Genomic DNA, 15,967 nt, shown 5'->3' on the forward strand with positions numbered 1-15,967 from the left:
CCTTCTAAGGGGAAGGAGATTCTTGTTCTCTGGATAACTCCCAGGTTCTGCTTTATTGTGGAGAATCTCCTTGATGAGTGAAGAAGAAAGAAAACTAATGAAGTCAGGAGGAGCCAAGTCATTCTGTATAGTAAGATCTGAAGTAGATGGGGAAAAGGAGAGAGAAACCAAACAGGTTGGGCATCAGTTAAAGAAAATTTGAGAAAAGGTTAAAATTGAGAAGAGAATGTTTTCAGCAACAGCTACAAACTGAGTGCTTGATATTGAGAGGAGAGGAAAAGAAGGGTTTTTAATGATGTTTCCTGGTGGATGGGCTCCCTTGCATTAGGAAACTTGGGGTGGGGTGTTGAAATAGTTTATATTCTATTTTAGGTGGTTGTTATGCAATTTTCAAAAGCCATCAAGCCAAATATTTAAGATCTGTGCATTGACTTAATTATGCTTCAATTGGAAAACAATGCACTCCTTTCCTCCTTCTTCCCTCCCTTCCTCCCTTCTCTTTCCTTCCCTCCCTCCTTTCTCCTTCCCTCCTTTTTTCCCTCCCTTCTTCCCTCCCTCCCTTCCTTCCTTCCTTCCTCCCTTCCTCCCTTTCTCCTTTCCTCCTTTCCTCCATTCCTCCCTTCCTCCCTTCCTCCTTCTTTCATCCTAACTCGGTCTAAAAGTCACAAGGAAGGCCTCAAGGGGTAAGCCATGCTTATCTGTGTAAGGATGGCAGTGCGATGGTGTCACAAGCTTAGCTACATATAGGAGATTGAGCAAACAAGCAAATATATTGAGGATAATGGGGGTCAGGTTTCTCACTAACTAAGAGAAGTAACAATGCGGAAAGAAGGAAAGTTAGCATGAACCTTGAGGTGTTGGATTGAAAATGGAGACAGTACAAATTGTGCATATATATAAACAGATACAGAAATCAATATAGATATAATTGTATGTACATGTGTGTGAATGTATGCCTGAAAATACATATAATTCTTAGTTCTGTCCACTAGGATAATAGCAGTAGTACATCCAGCAGTAATGAGCACACACAGTGCCTGAATATTTGTTGTTAAATGCAATTCTTGGCCAGGCACGGTGGCTAATGCCTGTAATCCCAGCACTTCGTGAAGAAAGAAAGATCGCTTGAGGTCAGGAGTTCAAGACAAGCCTAGCTAACATGGTGAAACCCTGTCTCTACAAAAACTACAAAACCTAGCCAGGCATGATGGCAGGTGCCTGTAATCCCAGCTACTCGGGAGGCTGAGGCAAGATAATCATTTGAATCCAGAAGACAGGGATTGCAGTGAGCCAATGAGATTGCAACAATACACTCCAGCCTGGGTAACAGAGCGAGACACTATCTAAATAAATAAATAAATGCAATCCACCATCGAAAGGCACCAAAGCTCCTTGGAAAATTGGCTGATTTTTGAACTGGGTCAGGGAAAAGCACAAGATGGGCCTGGAACACCGTCTTGAACAACTTAGGTGATGCTCAGAGAATGATAGGGACATGTCCAAAGGACAGAGAAGCCATTTGAAAGGGGCTTTCTTGACTGGGCGCAGTGGCTCACGCCTGTAATCCTAGCAGTTCAGGAGGCCGAGGTGGGTGGATCACTTGAGGTCAGGAGTTTGAGACCAGCCTGGCCAACATGGTGAAATCCCATCTCTACTAAAAATACAAAAATTAACCGGGCATGGTGGCGTGTACCTGTTTTCCCAGCTAGGAGGCTGAGGCAGGGGAATCACTTAAACCCGGGAGGCAGAAGTTGCAGTGAGCCAAGATCGTGACACTGCACTCCAGCCTGGGTGACAGAGTAAGATTCCGTATCAAAAAAAAAAAAAAAGCCGGGGGGGGGGTGCTTTCTGTGGTCAAATCTGTGACAGTTTGTCCAAATAAGTAATAATAGTAATAGATTATAATCTACAGAATAAAATAAGAATCAGTGAGTCCACAGTGATAGTAATAAACAGATTAACAATTATGTGAAGAGATAAGAAAGTTATTCCTTAGAGTATAATGCCAAGCAATTAATATAGTAGAAATACTGGACTTAGAAAATTGTAATTTGGAAATAATTATGAAAATATTTAATTCTGGCAAAGAAATATCAATTGATGCTAGAACCAGGGGATACAAGTAGGATGAGAAATGTTCCTACAGCCTTAAACATGTCTCCACATAAAATAACTATTCATTATAAAGGAGACACAGAGAAACTTAGAGGGGAAGAACCTGGCAGACACCACCTTAATTAAGTAATCAAAATTAATGTCACCACTAATGGGATAAATTGGCATGTATGTCCTCCACCCAGAGGATGCAATGAGAAGGACACAGCGTCACTTCTGTGATATTCCTGCCAAAAGCTTAGTAACCTGGATTGTGTCATGAGAAGGCACTGTACACACACAAATTGAAGGACATTATGCAAAATGGCTGCCCTGTCATCTTCAAAAGGGCAAAAGCCATGAAAGGCAAAAAAAAGACTTAGGGAACCCAGGTGGACATGAGAAGTGGGTGCACAGTGTGGGCCCGAAAGGGCATTTGGTGACACTTGAATGGAAGGCCCTAGGGTCTCTGGGTAAAGAGAACAAGGAAGTTTTTGATCTATTCTTACAACTTTTCTGTATGTTTGTAATTTGAAATCATTTAAAAAATAACGAAAAAGAAAAAGAAGAAAGAAAGAGAGAGAGAAAGAAAGAAGGAAGGAAGGAGAGAGAGAGCACAAGAAAGAAGGAAGGAAGGAAGGAAGGAAGGAACGAAGGACGCTTTTTGTGGTTTCCTTGAAAGTCCTTTTATTGAGATGTGATTTTTAAACTGGATCATATGAGGCCTCAAATTTTATTTGCATCACCCCCTAAAAAGGAGTACAAGCTTGGCCCCCACCCCACTGCCATCATTGACACTCAGCTCCTATTTGCCAGCTACTGAGCTCTGAAAAATCATGCAAAATAACAGTGACAGGAAAATGGAGAAACCACTAAATCAAACTTAGTTTGACGGCTTTTGTGGGCTGTTACATGTGTTTGTAATTACAACTTTGATGTTTACTCTTTGGCTGGTAAAAATTTCCCTTGTTTGAACAATTAAATACAAAGATAATAAATGGTAATCTGCATGATTAATAAATTATGAGTATAATTATGATTAATTTATTAATAATCATAATTTTGGGATTATGATTGTTATTAGCTGGCCACCATGCCCAGCTAATTTTTGTATTTTTAGTAGAGCCAGAGTTTCGCCATGTTGGCCAGGCTGGTCTCGAACTCTTGGACTGAAGTGATCCGCCTGCCTCAGCTTCCCAAAGTGCTGAGATTACAGGTGTGAGCCATTGCCTCCGGCCAAACTTGAACACGTCTGAGAACTACAAGGTATTCCTAAAACTCTTCCAGAAACACACATGGCCCTAATGAAGAAGTCTTTGGAGAGATAAGATGCAATTGCACCTTTCAATTATTTTCACCTTCCAGTTTGTGATACATTGGTCCACATAACTTTAGCACCATCTGGTTGATCAGTTAACTGATCTATCTTCCCTCCACGCACTTCAATTCACATTCCCAAAACTAACCTATGATAATAACTGAGGTGCTGGCTGCTTACCAATGTTAAATGACAGTTTTAAAGACACATTTAAACTTACCATTGAAGTTTTATTTGGCAGAGCAAGTGGAAAAACAGTTAAAAAAAATGGAATTTTGGCAAATCAAGTGGCTGTCTTATATTTTCGGGGTTTATACTCACCAATAAAGATTGGCAACTCTTGGGTTTAATGTGACACTTAACATGCTATTAATACATTTTAACAGGCCGGGCATGGTGGCTCACACCTGTAATCCCAGCACTTTGGGAGGATGAGGCAGGCGGATCACTTGAGGCCAGGAGTTTGAGACCAGCCTGGCCAACATGGTGAAACCCCATCTCTACTAAAAATACAAAAAAGTAGCTGGGCTTAGTGGCAGACACCTGTAATCCCAGCTACTCGGGAAGCTGAGACAGGAGAATCACTTTAACCCAGGAGGCAGAGGTTGCAGTGAGCTGAGATCACTCATTGCACTCCAGCCTGGGCAACAAGAGCGAAACTCCATCTCAAAATATATATATTATATATATAATATATAAATATATACGTATATATATATACAAGCATGATCAAGAATACCTGAGAATTTAAGAATATATAAAATAACATTTTTATCACAAGTAACATGGGACCTCGTCTTTTGAAACTGTTAATGACTTTATAGCGTTTCTTACCCTAATTTGTAAATTAAACTATAGAGACCTGGATTCAGAGTCCAAGGTTTTTGTATTCCTGAAACCACATTGCATCATATGTTCAAAAACTTTCTTATTTACTTCCCAAGCAGAGACTTTGACCATGACATTAAACATTTAGCAACAGTTTAGATTTTGTTTTAAAAACCTACTTTCAATGTTGTCTCTTTCTGAGTTGGAATTCTAGTCAATATCTACCGACCACATTTCAGAGAAAAGATTCAAATGCCTTCTCTTTATGATAAAATATGTCAGGAACTATATATGCATTTATAAGGGGTATAAACATGTCATAGGGCTTAATGGACATGATTAAATATGTCTAGAAATCGATAATGGGCCTAAGTCAGCACTGGGACATTTTTGTGTGGACACTGGGATCCTCTGAATACAGGTAGCTTTTACCTTGAAAAAACTAATATCCTTATGTTGCAATTTCTATTTTTATCTAGAGTAGTTAGTCTTATCCTTGGCTGCATAGTAGATGTTCCCAATTGTTTGTTAAAAATACCAATACTCATAATTTCTGGGTATAGTGCTTTTTTTTTTTTTTTTTGAGATGGAGTCTCACTCTGTCACCCAGGCTGGAGTGCAGTGGCGTGATCTCTGCTCACTGCAGGCTCTGCCCCCCAGGTTTATGCCATTCGCCTGCCTCAGCCTCCTGAGTAGCTGGGACCACAGGCGTCCGCCACCTCGCCTGGCTAACTTTTTGTGTTTTTAGTAGAGATGGGGTTTCACCGTGTTAGCCAGGATGGTCTCGATCTCCTGACCTCGTGATCCGCCCACCTCGGCCTCCCAAAGTGCTGAGATTACAGGCGTGAGCCACCGCGCCCGGCCGGTATAGTGATTTTTAAAACAATTGTCCAGGTAAGTATGATTGAAGTAAAGATAAAGATCCACTGATCTAGCATGTCAATATTTACCTAAGACAAGTTCAACTAATACGGTTCTACCACATACATTTTCTCTCTTGCCAAAGTGAGACTATTTTCTGTACTTTGAATATGACACAGCTCTGAGTCTCTTGTGAATTTTCTCCTAAGTGCCATTAATGCTTTTATTTATTTATTTATTTGGGTGTTTTTTGTTTGTTTGTTTGTTTGTTTTTGACAGTGTCTCACTCTGTCGCCCAGGTTGGAGTGCAGTGGCGTGATCACAGGTCATTGCACCACCATGTCTGGCTAATTTTTTGTATTTTTGGTAGAGACAGCGTTTTGCCATATTGTCCAGGCTGGTCTCGAACTCCTGGCCTCAAGTAATCTGCCCACCTCTGCCTCCCGAAGTGCTGGGATTACAAGTGTGAGCCACCACGCCCAGCCTTATTTCCTATTTCCTTATTTTCTGTACAGATGGGGTCTCCCTATGTTGCCCAGGCTGGTCATAAACTCCTGATCTCAAGTGATCTGCCTTCTTCAGCCTCCCAAAATGCTGGGATTACAAGCATGAGCCACTGTGCCCAGCCTTTCTTTTTTCTTTCTTTTCCTTTTTTCTTTCTTTCTTTTCTTTTTTTTTCACAAACTGCTGCTAAGCCCTTACTAAGCTGTAATTTGTGGTTGATAGCGGAATTTCAGAAATAAAGAAGAGTTGACTATTGGCTATAAGGAGTTTGCAGTTTACTAAGACTGAGGTACAATGCTACAATTACAATCATAGAAGAAAGTGTCAGGTGCATGTGTATCCCCGCACATAAGGATGTAGTGGCAATGATGAGGCTGTTCCAGGTTGTTGCCAAAGAGCAGAGGCATAAAACAGCATCATGCACCCAACAGTTGCAAATTGTTGAGTGTTGCTGGTGCAGAATATTTCAGGTAAGGAATAGCAGGAAACAAAGCTGGAGAGTGGGTAGGAACTAGATGACGAAGGCTCTTTTTTTTGTTTTTTTGTTTTGTTTTGTTTTGTTTTGTTTTGAGACAGTGTCTCACTCTGTTGCCCAGGCTAGAATGCAGTGGTGTGATCTTGGCTCACTGCAACCTCTGCCTTCTGGGTTCAAGCAATTCTGCTGCCTTAGCCTCCTGAGTAGCTGGGACTACAGGCATGCCAGCACACCTGGCTAATTTTTGTATTTTTTGTAGAGATAGGGTTTCACCATGTTGGCCAAACTGGTCTCAAACTCCTGACCTCAAGTGATCTGCCTGCCTTGGCCTCCCAAATTGCTGGGATTACAGGCGTGAGCCACCATACCTAGCCCCAAAAGTCACACAGATATTAACCAGAAAGTACCCATTCTCTAAGCCAGGAGTCAAACACGGTCCACCACTATGAAAGGAGAGAACCTTAGCTATGGAGCTACAACACTGGGCCTAATTTTTGTATTTTTAGTAGAGATGGGGTTTTGCCATCTTGGCCAGGCTGGTCTCGAACTCCTGGCCACAAGTGATCCGCTTGCCTTGGCCTCCCAAAGAGCTGGGATTACAAGCATGAGCCACCGCGCCCAGCTGGCAAAGGCTCTTGTAAGCCACATTTAGGAATTAGAACTTATCTTGAAGGCGGTGAAGGGGAGGAACAGGATCAGGTTTGTATTTTAGAAAGTATATCGATAGCTGTGTAGAAGACACACTGGGATCAGAGAGTAGTGCAGGGAGAAAGAGACTGGAAGAAGAAAAACTGTAGTATGCTGCCACATAAACTCATCTTCCATTCATTCCACTCTCCAAACCAATGGCATCTTCTGTGGTGTTCATCTATGAGATGAACAATATGAAATTGGCCATCCTGATGAAACAGAACATGTGCTGCTCTTGTGAAGCATGCGTTAGAGGGAAGGAATTTCCTTCCCCTTTTCCCCGAAATCAAGGCCTGAAATGCCAGAGGAACGGAGTCCTAGCTAGGGGCCAAGGTCATTACTTAGAAACTGACAGGAATTTTGCTAGGCAAATTCACCAACCCATATGTTACGTGTTAGATTGGATTTGGAGAAAGGTGCTTAGATATAATTGTGATATTGAGTCTGTGGAGGATGATGTGCACCAAATAGAAAAAGGAGCATAGTGTCTGGCTCTTCATAGAGTGACCCCATCAGAGAATGGGGGCAAGTTCATCACCGTGGCAAGACCATGGTGTCATGGGTAAGGACAGAGGTTTTAATCACGGTATACTTGAGGTGGAGTCCTGGCTCTACCTCTTAGTAGCTGTGTCATCTTGGGCAAGTAACATTCTCTAGTCAAGTTTTCATGTCTAAAATGGAGATAATAAAGCCCCCAGCCGGGTGCAGGTGGCTCACGCCTATAATCCCGGCACTTTGTGAGACAAACGTGGGGGTCACGAGGTCAAGAGATGGAGACCATCCTGGCCAACACGGTGAAACCCCATCTCTACTAAAAATACAAAAATTAGCTGGACGTGGTGACACACACCTGTAGTTTCAGCTACTCAAGAGGCTGAGGCAGGAGAATCGCTTGAACCTGGGAGGCGGAGGTTGCAGTGAGCTGAGATCGCGCCACTGCACTCCAGCCTGACAACAGAGCGAGACTTTGTCTCAATAAATAAATAAATAAATAAACAAATAAATAAATAAACAAATCCCCCTTCAAATGGGTGTAGTCAGGATTCAATTAGAATGCAGGCAGGATACTTAACTGTAGCTTTATTCATAATGGTGAAAGTAAGCACCAAAATATCCCAAAGCAAAGGAATGGTTAAAATAGAGAGCATCTCCATGATATAAGATTATGTAGTCATTAAAGAAAAAAGCAATCTTTGAAAACACAGATAATGATCTTGGAAAGTGCTTATGGCATGAAAATAAAATACATAATTATATACTGAATATGATTCCAATTTTGATTATGACATATACAAATGCTGAAAGAAATAACCCTAAGTGGTGATACTATAATGAGTGTTTAATGAAAGTTAGTTCTCATTAACATTCTTCTTGTCATTAATATAAATGCCTCTGATGTCTTATTCCAAAGAATTTAAAATTCCTACACAAAATCACACAAAGGTAGGCATGTGGTTCATGCAGGTTAAATGAGCGCCCCATAATGATACTGCTTACCCGGTTTTAGTCCCTATGAGTAGCAAAATTGTAAGTCTCCCCAACTTATCTTGGTATAGAAAATAATATAGATGCTTCCACGACATTCAGTAGGGTCATTATGTCACCCAACTCTCAGCCAGTGACCACCACAAATTGCAGCCAGTCCTTCCAGAGTCAGCTGTTCAGCTGGCTGGATCATCTCAGCCCTCTGTCTGGTCCCAGTGTGAGAGTCTGGTATCAGCCCCCCAGCTCACTTCATTTTTCTGCTTCACAAGAAGTTCTGAGTTAGGACAAGTTTGAGACAAAAAGGCCATGATGCTTTGGAATACAAAGAAGAGAACACTGAGGCCGGGCACGGGGGCTCACACCTGTAATCTCAGCATTTTGGGAGGTCAAGGCAGGCAGATCACATGAGGTCAGGAGTTGGAGACCAGCCTGGCCAACAAGGTGAAACCCTGTCTCAACTAAAAATACGAAAATTAGCTGGGCATGGTGGTGCGCACCTGAAGTGCTAGCTACTCAGGAGACTGAAGCAGGAGAATCACTTGAACCCGGGAGGTGGAGGTTGCAGTGAGCTGAGATCGCACCACTGCATTCACACAAGTGTCACAGACTATTTAGAAAAACATATTGTGAGAATTAGAAAGAAGTTATGGGGATGATCTCATCACCAGAAAGCTAAAAGAGAAGGAGGTTTAACAGATGAGAGCCTGATAATAAGATGCTGGAAATGCATTTGCTGACGATCTGGTGCAGAAGAAGATAAGGAGGCAGCGAGAGAAACTAATATGACTTCCCAGGAAGTTTTTCTGATGAGCTCAGGTTGGGAAAGAAAAAAAAAAAAAGGATGGAGGAAGGGGAATATTACATGGGATGAATTAGAAGTACAGCATAGAGGCTGGAGGCAGTGGCTCACGCCTGTAATCCCAGCACTTTGGGAGGCTGAGGCAGGTGGATCACATGAGACCAGGAGTTCGAGACCAGCCTGGTCAATATGAAGAAACCCCGTCTCTACTAAAAATAAAAAAAAATTAGCCAGGCGTGGCGGTGCACGTCTGTAATCCCAGCTACTCAGGAGGCTGAGGCAGGAGAATCGCTTGAGCCCAGGAAGTGGAGGTTGCAATGAGCAGCAATAGTGCCATTGCACTCCAGCCTAGGCGACAGAGTAAGACTCTGTCTCAAAAAAAAAAACAAAAAACCAAGTACAGTATAAACCAAGTCCATAAAATGTCAGGAGCTCAGCTGACTAAACTAAATCCAAGATGAGATAAAGATCAAAAAAAATGCAGACAATAAAGTGTAGAAGTCAGGATGGAAAGAGGAAGGAAGAGTTATTGTATTTCATGAGGAAGATGGTTTGTACATATGGAATTATACTTTTCTCATTATGAGAGTAATACAGTATCATTTAAATCAATCTGGAAAGCAAACAGGAAATGACTAAAAATCCTATAATTTCACCATGTAGGGTTATTTCTTTTCAGCATTTGTATATGTCATAATCAGAATTGGAATCATATTCCGTATATTGTTGTATATTTTATTTTCATATCATGAGCACTTTTCCAGATTATTATTTGTGTCTTCAAAGCTTGCTTTTTTCTTTAGTGACTACACAATCTTACATTATGTAGATGCTCTCTATTTTGACCATTTCTTTACTTTGGGATATTTGGGTGCTATCTTTCACCATTATGAATAAAGGTACAGTTAAGATTCTTTTTTTTTTTAAGGGAAAGTAAGTTTATTAGGAAAGTAAAGGAGTAAGAGAATGGCTTCCCCATAGGCAGAGCAACCAAGATTATTTTACAAATTTTTTTTCACTGAAACAGAGTCTTGCTCTGTCGCCCAGGCTGGAGTGCAGGTGCAATGGTGCTATCTTATTCACTGCAACTTCCGCCTCCTGGGTTCAAGCTGTTCTCCTGTCTCAGCCTCCCAAGTAACTGGGATTACAGGTGCCCACCACCCATACCTGGCTAATTTTTTGTATTTTTCAAAAGCAGGGTTTCACCATGTTGGCCAGACTGGTCTCGGACTCCTGGCCTCAAGTGATCCGCCCACCTCAGCCTCCCAAAGTGCTGGGATTATAGGCATAAGCCACCTCACTTGGCCCTTTTATAAAATTTTTGAATAAATTGTTTCCTTAGGATAGAGTCCTAGATGTGGAATTACTTAAGCAAAGGGTAAAACATTTAAGAATCTTCAAACATATTGCCTAGTTGGCTTCCTGAAAGATTAGCCCAATTTTTGTTTCAATTTACAAGGATGAAGTTTCTAAACATAACATAAGGTTAAAAGCTGACAAAGAGAGAGACTGATTATTTAGTTGTTAGTTTTCTTCTGACTTATTGGTAGAGTTTGAATATTTGTGCCCCCAAATCTCATGCTGAAGTGTAATTCCTAGGGTTGAAGGTGTGACCTGGTGAGAGGTGAATGGATTATGGGCAGATTTCTCAGGAATGGAGTAGCACCATTTCCTTGGCGCATGTGAGTGAGTCCTCGTGAGATCTGGTTGTTTAAGTGTGTGGCACCTCCTCCCAGCTCCTTCTCTTGCTCCCTGCTCCCTCTTCACCTTCTACCATGAATAAAAGTTCCTGGAGGCCTCTCCAGAAGCCCAGCAAATGCTGGCTGTGTAAACAGCCTGCAGAACCATAAGCCAATTAAAACTCTTTTCTCTGTAAATGTTCTAGTCTCAGATATTTCTTCACAGCAACCCAAGAACAGACTAAAAGACCTATCTAGCAAAAAAAGAAAAAGGAAATTACACTCACACTGAAAAATTAAAATGGATATCATGAAGATGGAATAAAAGTCCAGCTAGAAAATAATACAAGAAACTAGCTGTCCAAAATGAATTTAGGGGCTAGAAACCCAGGAAAATATATTCCAAGTTGTTAAAACGTGTAATTGTGACCCTGGGAACTTCACTATCAACAATATTTACAATATAGGATGGTAAGGAGGATAATCTAATAACACGAAAATTTTATTTCAAAATTCATGTACAATTGGCTGGGTGAGGTGGCTCACGCCTGTAATCTCAGCCCTTTGGGAGGCTGAGGCTGACAGATCACTTGAGCTCAAGAGTTTGAGGCCATCCCGGGCAACGTAGTGAAACCCCATCTCTACCAAAAATACAAAAATTAGCCAGGCATGGTGGCACGTGCTTGTAGTCCCAGCTACTCAACAGGCTGAGGCAGGAGGACCACTTGAACCCAGAGGCAGAGGTTGCAGTCAGCTGAGATCACACAACTGCACTCCAGCCTGGGCAACAGAGCTAAAACCTGTCTCAAAAAAAAATACATGTACAACACTGTGATACTGTTAAGAATATATACCCACATACATAAACCTGCACATTCTGCACATGTACCCTGGAATTTAACATAAATATATATTTTTTTTTTTTGAGATGGAGTCTCTCTCTGTTGCCAGGCTGGAGTGCAGTGGTGTGATCTCGGCTCACTGCAACCTCAGCCTCCCCAGTTCAAGAGATTCTCCTGCCTCAGCCTCCCAAGTAGCTGGGACTACAGGCGTGTGCCACCACACCCGGCTAATTTTTGTATTTTTAGTAGAGACGGGGTTTCACCATGTTGGCCAGATGATCTCGATCTCTTGACCTTGTGATCCGCTCGCCTCGGCCTCCCAAAGTGCTGGGATTACAGGCGTGAGCCACCATGCCCAGCCTAAAAAATTTTTAAAAAAGAATATATCTAGAAAAAATGTTGGAAGTTAGTGTACCAAAATATTGAGTATTTGAGTTAGAAGGAGATTTTTTTTTCTTGTTTTCTCTGTTTCCAAATTTTATGTAATGTGTTTGTATTATTTCACGAAGAGAGAAAAAAAATTTTCAAAAACGAGGAACACAAAGATGCCTGAAGACACAGTAGGAAAAGCAATAGATTCTGACAGCCAAATCTCAGTAAGTTTGACATAAATCCACAGCCCATTGGTATGAATTGTTAAACAAATGGTTTATGGGTATGTAGATGAATGTGAAATGATGACTGAAAAATAACATGAACTCTCTTCAAACATTTGAAGGTTTCAACAAATTAAATCCAATTATGTTTTTTGACATTGTTATTAGGTTAGTAGAAAAGGGGAACACTTTAGCTACAATGTATATCCCTCTTTTAGCAAAGCATTTGATGAGTTATCTACTGGCATCCTTGGGAGTAAGATACAGAACTGTGGATTGGGATATGGTACTTCTAAGTGATTTGACAGCTGCTTGTACAAACTGCATATGAAAAGTTCTGTTCAATAGCTATAACATGAAACACCCAAACTCCACAGAGGTTTATTAGCTGCCATAGGTCTAGATTATATGAAAGTAAAATGAGGACTTGGGGAATGATTCATTATTTTTTAAGAGAGTAGAGGCATGAATGTCCCACAAATATCATCTATTGCTTTTTGTTTCAAGCTTAAATCTTTTTTTTTTTTTTTTTTTTTTTTAGATGGAGTCTCGCTCTGTCACCCAGGCTGGAGTGCAGTGACACGATCTCGGCTCACTGCAACCTCCGCCTCCCAGATGAAAGCGATTCTCCTACCTCAGCCTCCTGAGTAGCTGGGATTACAGGCATGCCCTACCACACCTGGCTAATTTTTGTATTTTTAGTAGAGATGGGGTTTCACCATGTTGGTCAGGCTGGTCTCAAACTCCTGATCTTGTGATCCACCCACCTCAGCCTCCCAAAGTTCTAGGATTACAGGTGTGAGCCACTGTGCCCGGCCTTAAGCTTAAATCTTTAAATTTATTTATTTATATTTATTTTTGAAACGGGGTCTCACTCTGTCACCCGGACTGGAGTACAGTGGGATGAGCTCCATTCACTGTATCCTCAACCTCTCAGACTCAAGTGATCCTCCCACCTCAGCCTCCCGAGTAGCTGGGACTACAGGTGCAAGCCACCATGCCTAGCTAATTTTTGTTTTGTTTTGTTTTGTTTGTTTTTTGTTTTTTTGGTTTTTTTTTTTTTTTTTTTGGTAGAAACTGGGTTTTGCCATGTTGCCCAGGCTGGTCTTGAACTCCTGGCCTCAAGCAATCTGCCGGCCTCAGCCTCCCAAAGTGCTGAGATTACAGGCTTGAGCCACCCCACCTGGCCTAAATCTTTAAGTTTAAAGTGAGTATGAACACCCACCGATGTTGATTCACACTGGCCTCTTCAAGAGGACCGTGGATCTTAAGAAGCAGTCTTATGATATTGTGAAAGTAAAATATCTTCAGCCCCTAAAATCACTAAGGAAACCTCAAGCTGGAAACTGCTTAGGGCAAACTTGCCCCCCATTCTATTCAAAGTCACCCCTCTGCTCACTGAGATAGATGCACATCTGATTGCCTCCTTTGGAAAAACTAATCAGAAACTCAAAAGAATGTAACCTCTCTGCTTTGAGTCTTCCTGCCTTTGCTTCAAGTTGTCCTGCCTTCCCAGACCAAACCAATGTACTTCTTACATAAAGCGATCAATGTCTCATGTCTCCCTAAAATGTATAAAGCCAAGCTGTGCCCCGACCACCTTGGGCACATGTCGTCAGGACTTCCTGAGGCTGTGTCATGGGCGCATCCTCAACCTTGGCAAAATAAACTTTCTAAATTAACTGAGACCTGCCTCAGATTTTCTGGGTTCACAATGTCTAGACATGTGAACAAGCACAAATACATCAAGGAGCTTGACAGATGACTGCCCTTGTCTCCTAGATCGAAGGAAATTCAACTTATTATTTAATCTGTCAAGAATATCTATGCTTTCCCCTTTGTTTCTATGTGTTCTCTCATTAATTTTCTTCAACATGGCATGTCCCCTTCATCTACTTGCTCTATTCAAAAATCTTCACTTTTGTCTGTCTGCCAATATTCCACAGCTAAGGAAACTCACACTACATACACACAAATATACTCCTCTTCCCCCCAGTTCATTATTTTAAAAGCTGACAGTTAAGAAAAAATTTCAAGCCAGGCGCACTGGCTCACGCCTGTAATCCCAGCACTTTGGGAGGCCGAGGCGGGGGGATCACCTGAGGTCAGGAGTTTGAGACCAGCCTGCCCAACATGGTGAAATCCCGTTTCTACTAAAAATACAAAAATCAGCCCGGTATGGTGGTGGGCACCTGTAATCCCAGCTACTCAGGAGGCTGAGTCAGGAGAACTGCTTGAACCTGGGAGGCAGAGGATGCAGTGAGCAGAGATCACGCCACTGCACTCCAGCCTGGGCAACAGAGCAAGACTCCGTCTTGGAAAAGAAAAAGAAAAAGAAAAAATTTCAAGAATAAGACAATAGGCTAGATGCAGCAGCTTATGCCTGTAATCCCAGTACTTTGGGAGGCCGAAGCAGGTGGATCACCTGAGGTCAGGAGTTCAAGACCAGCCTGGCCAACATTATGAAACCCCATCTCTCCTAAAAGTACAAAAAATTAACTGGGTGTAGTGGCGCATGCCTGTAATGCCAGCTACTCAGGAGGCCGAGGCATAAGAATCTCTTGAACCTAAAGGTGGAGGTTGCAGTGAGCTGAGATCACACCACTGCACACCAGCATGGGCAACAGAGTGAGACTCTGTGTAAAAAAAAAAACAAGACTATAGAATTCTTTCCTCAGTCCTATTCTGTTCAATATCTTCAACAAATTGGATAAAGAATAAAAACAAGGGCCAGGCGTGGTGGTTCACGCCTGTAATCCCAGCACTTTGGGAGGCCGAGGTGGGTGGATCACGAGGTCAGGAGTTCAAGACCAGCCTGGCCAAGATGGTGAAACCCTGTCTCTACTAAAACTACAAAAATTAGCTGGGCGTGGTCGTAGGCACCTGTAATCTCAGCTATTCGGGAGGCTGAGGCAGAGAATTGCTTGAACCTGGGAGGCAGAGGTTGCAGTGAGCTGAGATGGCACCATTGCACTCCAGCCTGGGTGAGAGAGTAAGACTCCATCTCAAAAAAAAAAAAAAAAGTATAAGAACAAAACTACAAATTTTCAGATGTTACGCAACTGAGAGAATGCAGACAGAGTTGATCTCAAAAACCTTACCACTTCAGCAGGAAACCACAGGATACATTTCACAAGATCACTGCAAATCTCAGCATGCAGGTGAAGTGGAGGAGGAAGCAGCATCAGCTTGAAGAAGTTCCAGATGTTTCCATCAACCACAAGTTTAGCCTGACCTGCTAGTGACACAGCTGAAGTGTAATTGAATTAGGCTGTGTTCAGACACAGAAAACTCCAGTCTTGAACACAATTACTGCTTTGTACTGTGTTGGTCAGACCAAAGTCTGGCAGTTCTTCAGGAGCATACTGAAAAGCCAGACCTCTCTGAAGGACAATGAAAACTCTGAAAGTCATGTAACAAGATAAGTCAAAGTATCATGAAAGCCTACCCTGGAGAAGACTAAGAAAGTCTCCAAAAATTTCAAAAACCATTATGTGGAAGGAGTTTTAAATATGTTTTCAGTGGATTCTGAGCACAGACTTTGGGTTAATGGGTACCAGTTACAGAGAAGAAAAAAAGATTCAATGTGTGAAAAAATGGGTTTTTTTTCTTTTTCTTTTTCTTTTTTTTTTCTTTTGAGACAGGGTCTCACTTTGTCCTCCAGGCTGGAGTACAGTGACACAATCTCAGTTCACTGCAGCCTCGGCTTCTGGGGTTCAAACGATCCTCCTGCCTCAGCCCCCACCCCAAGTAGTTGGGACTACAGGTGCTTGCCACCACGCCTGGCTAATTTTTG

At 42.0% G+C, this 15,967-nt stretch overlaps 1 protein-coding gene across 1 annotated transcript in view; it reads right to left on the reverse strand.

Moving 5' to 3' along the window:
• The window catches only part of APOH (apolipoprotein H), a 34,129-nt gene extending 18,739 nt beyond the window's left edge, over window positions 1-15,390 (reverse strand). The window contains exon 1 of the mRNA XM_024235201.3: window positions 15,273-15,390. The gene's annotated coding sequence lies outside the window, so the exon portion shown is untranslated. The remainder of the gene's footprint in view (window positions 1-15,272) is intronic.
• Window positions 15,391-15,967: the final 577 nt, after the last annotated feature.

The sequence above is a fragment of the Pongo abelii genome, chromosome 19 (genome assembly GCF_028885655.2).
Source record: "Pongo abelii isolate AG06213 chromosome 19, NHGRI_mPonAbe1-v2.0_pri, whole genome shotgun sequence".
In the NCBI taxonomy this organism is placed as follows: Eukaryota; Metazoa; Chordata; class Mammalia; order Primates; family Hominidae; genus Pongo; species Pongo abelii.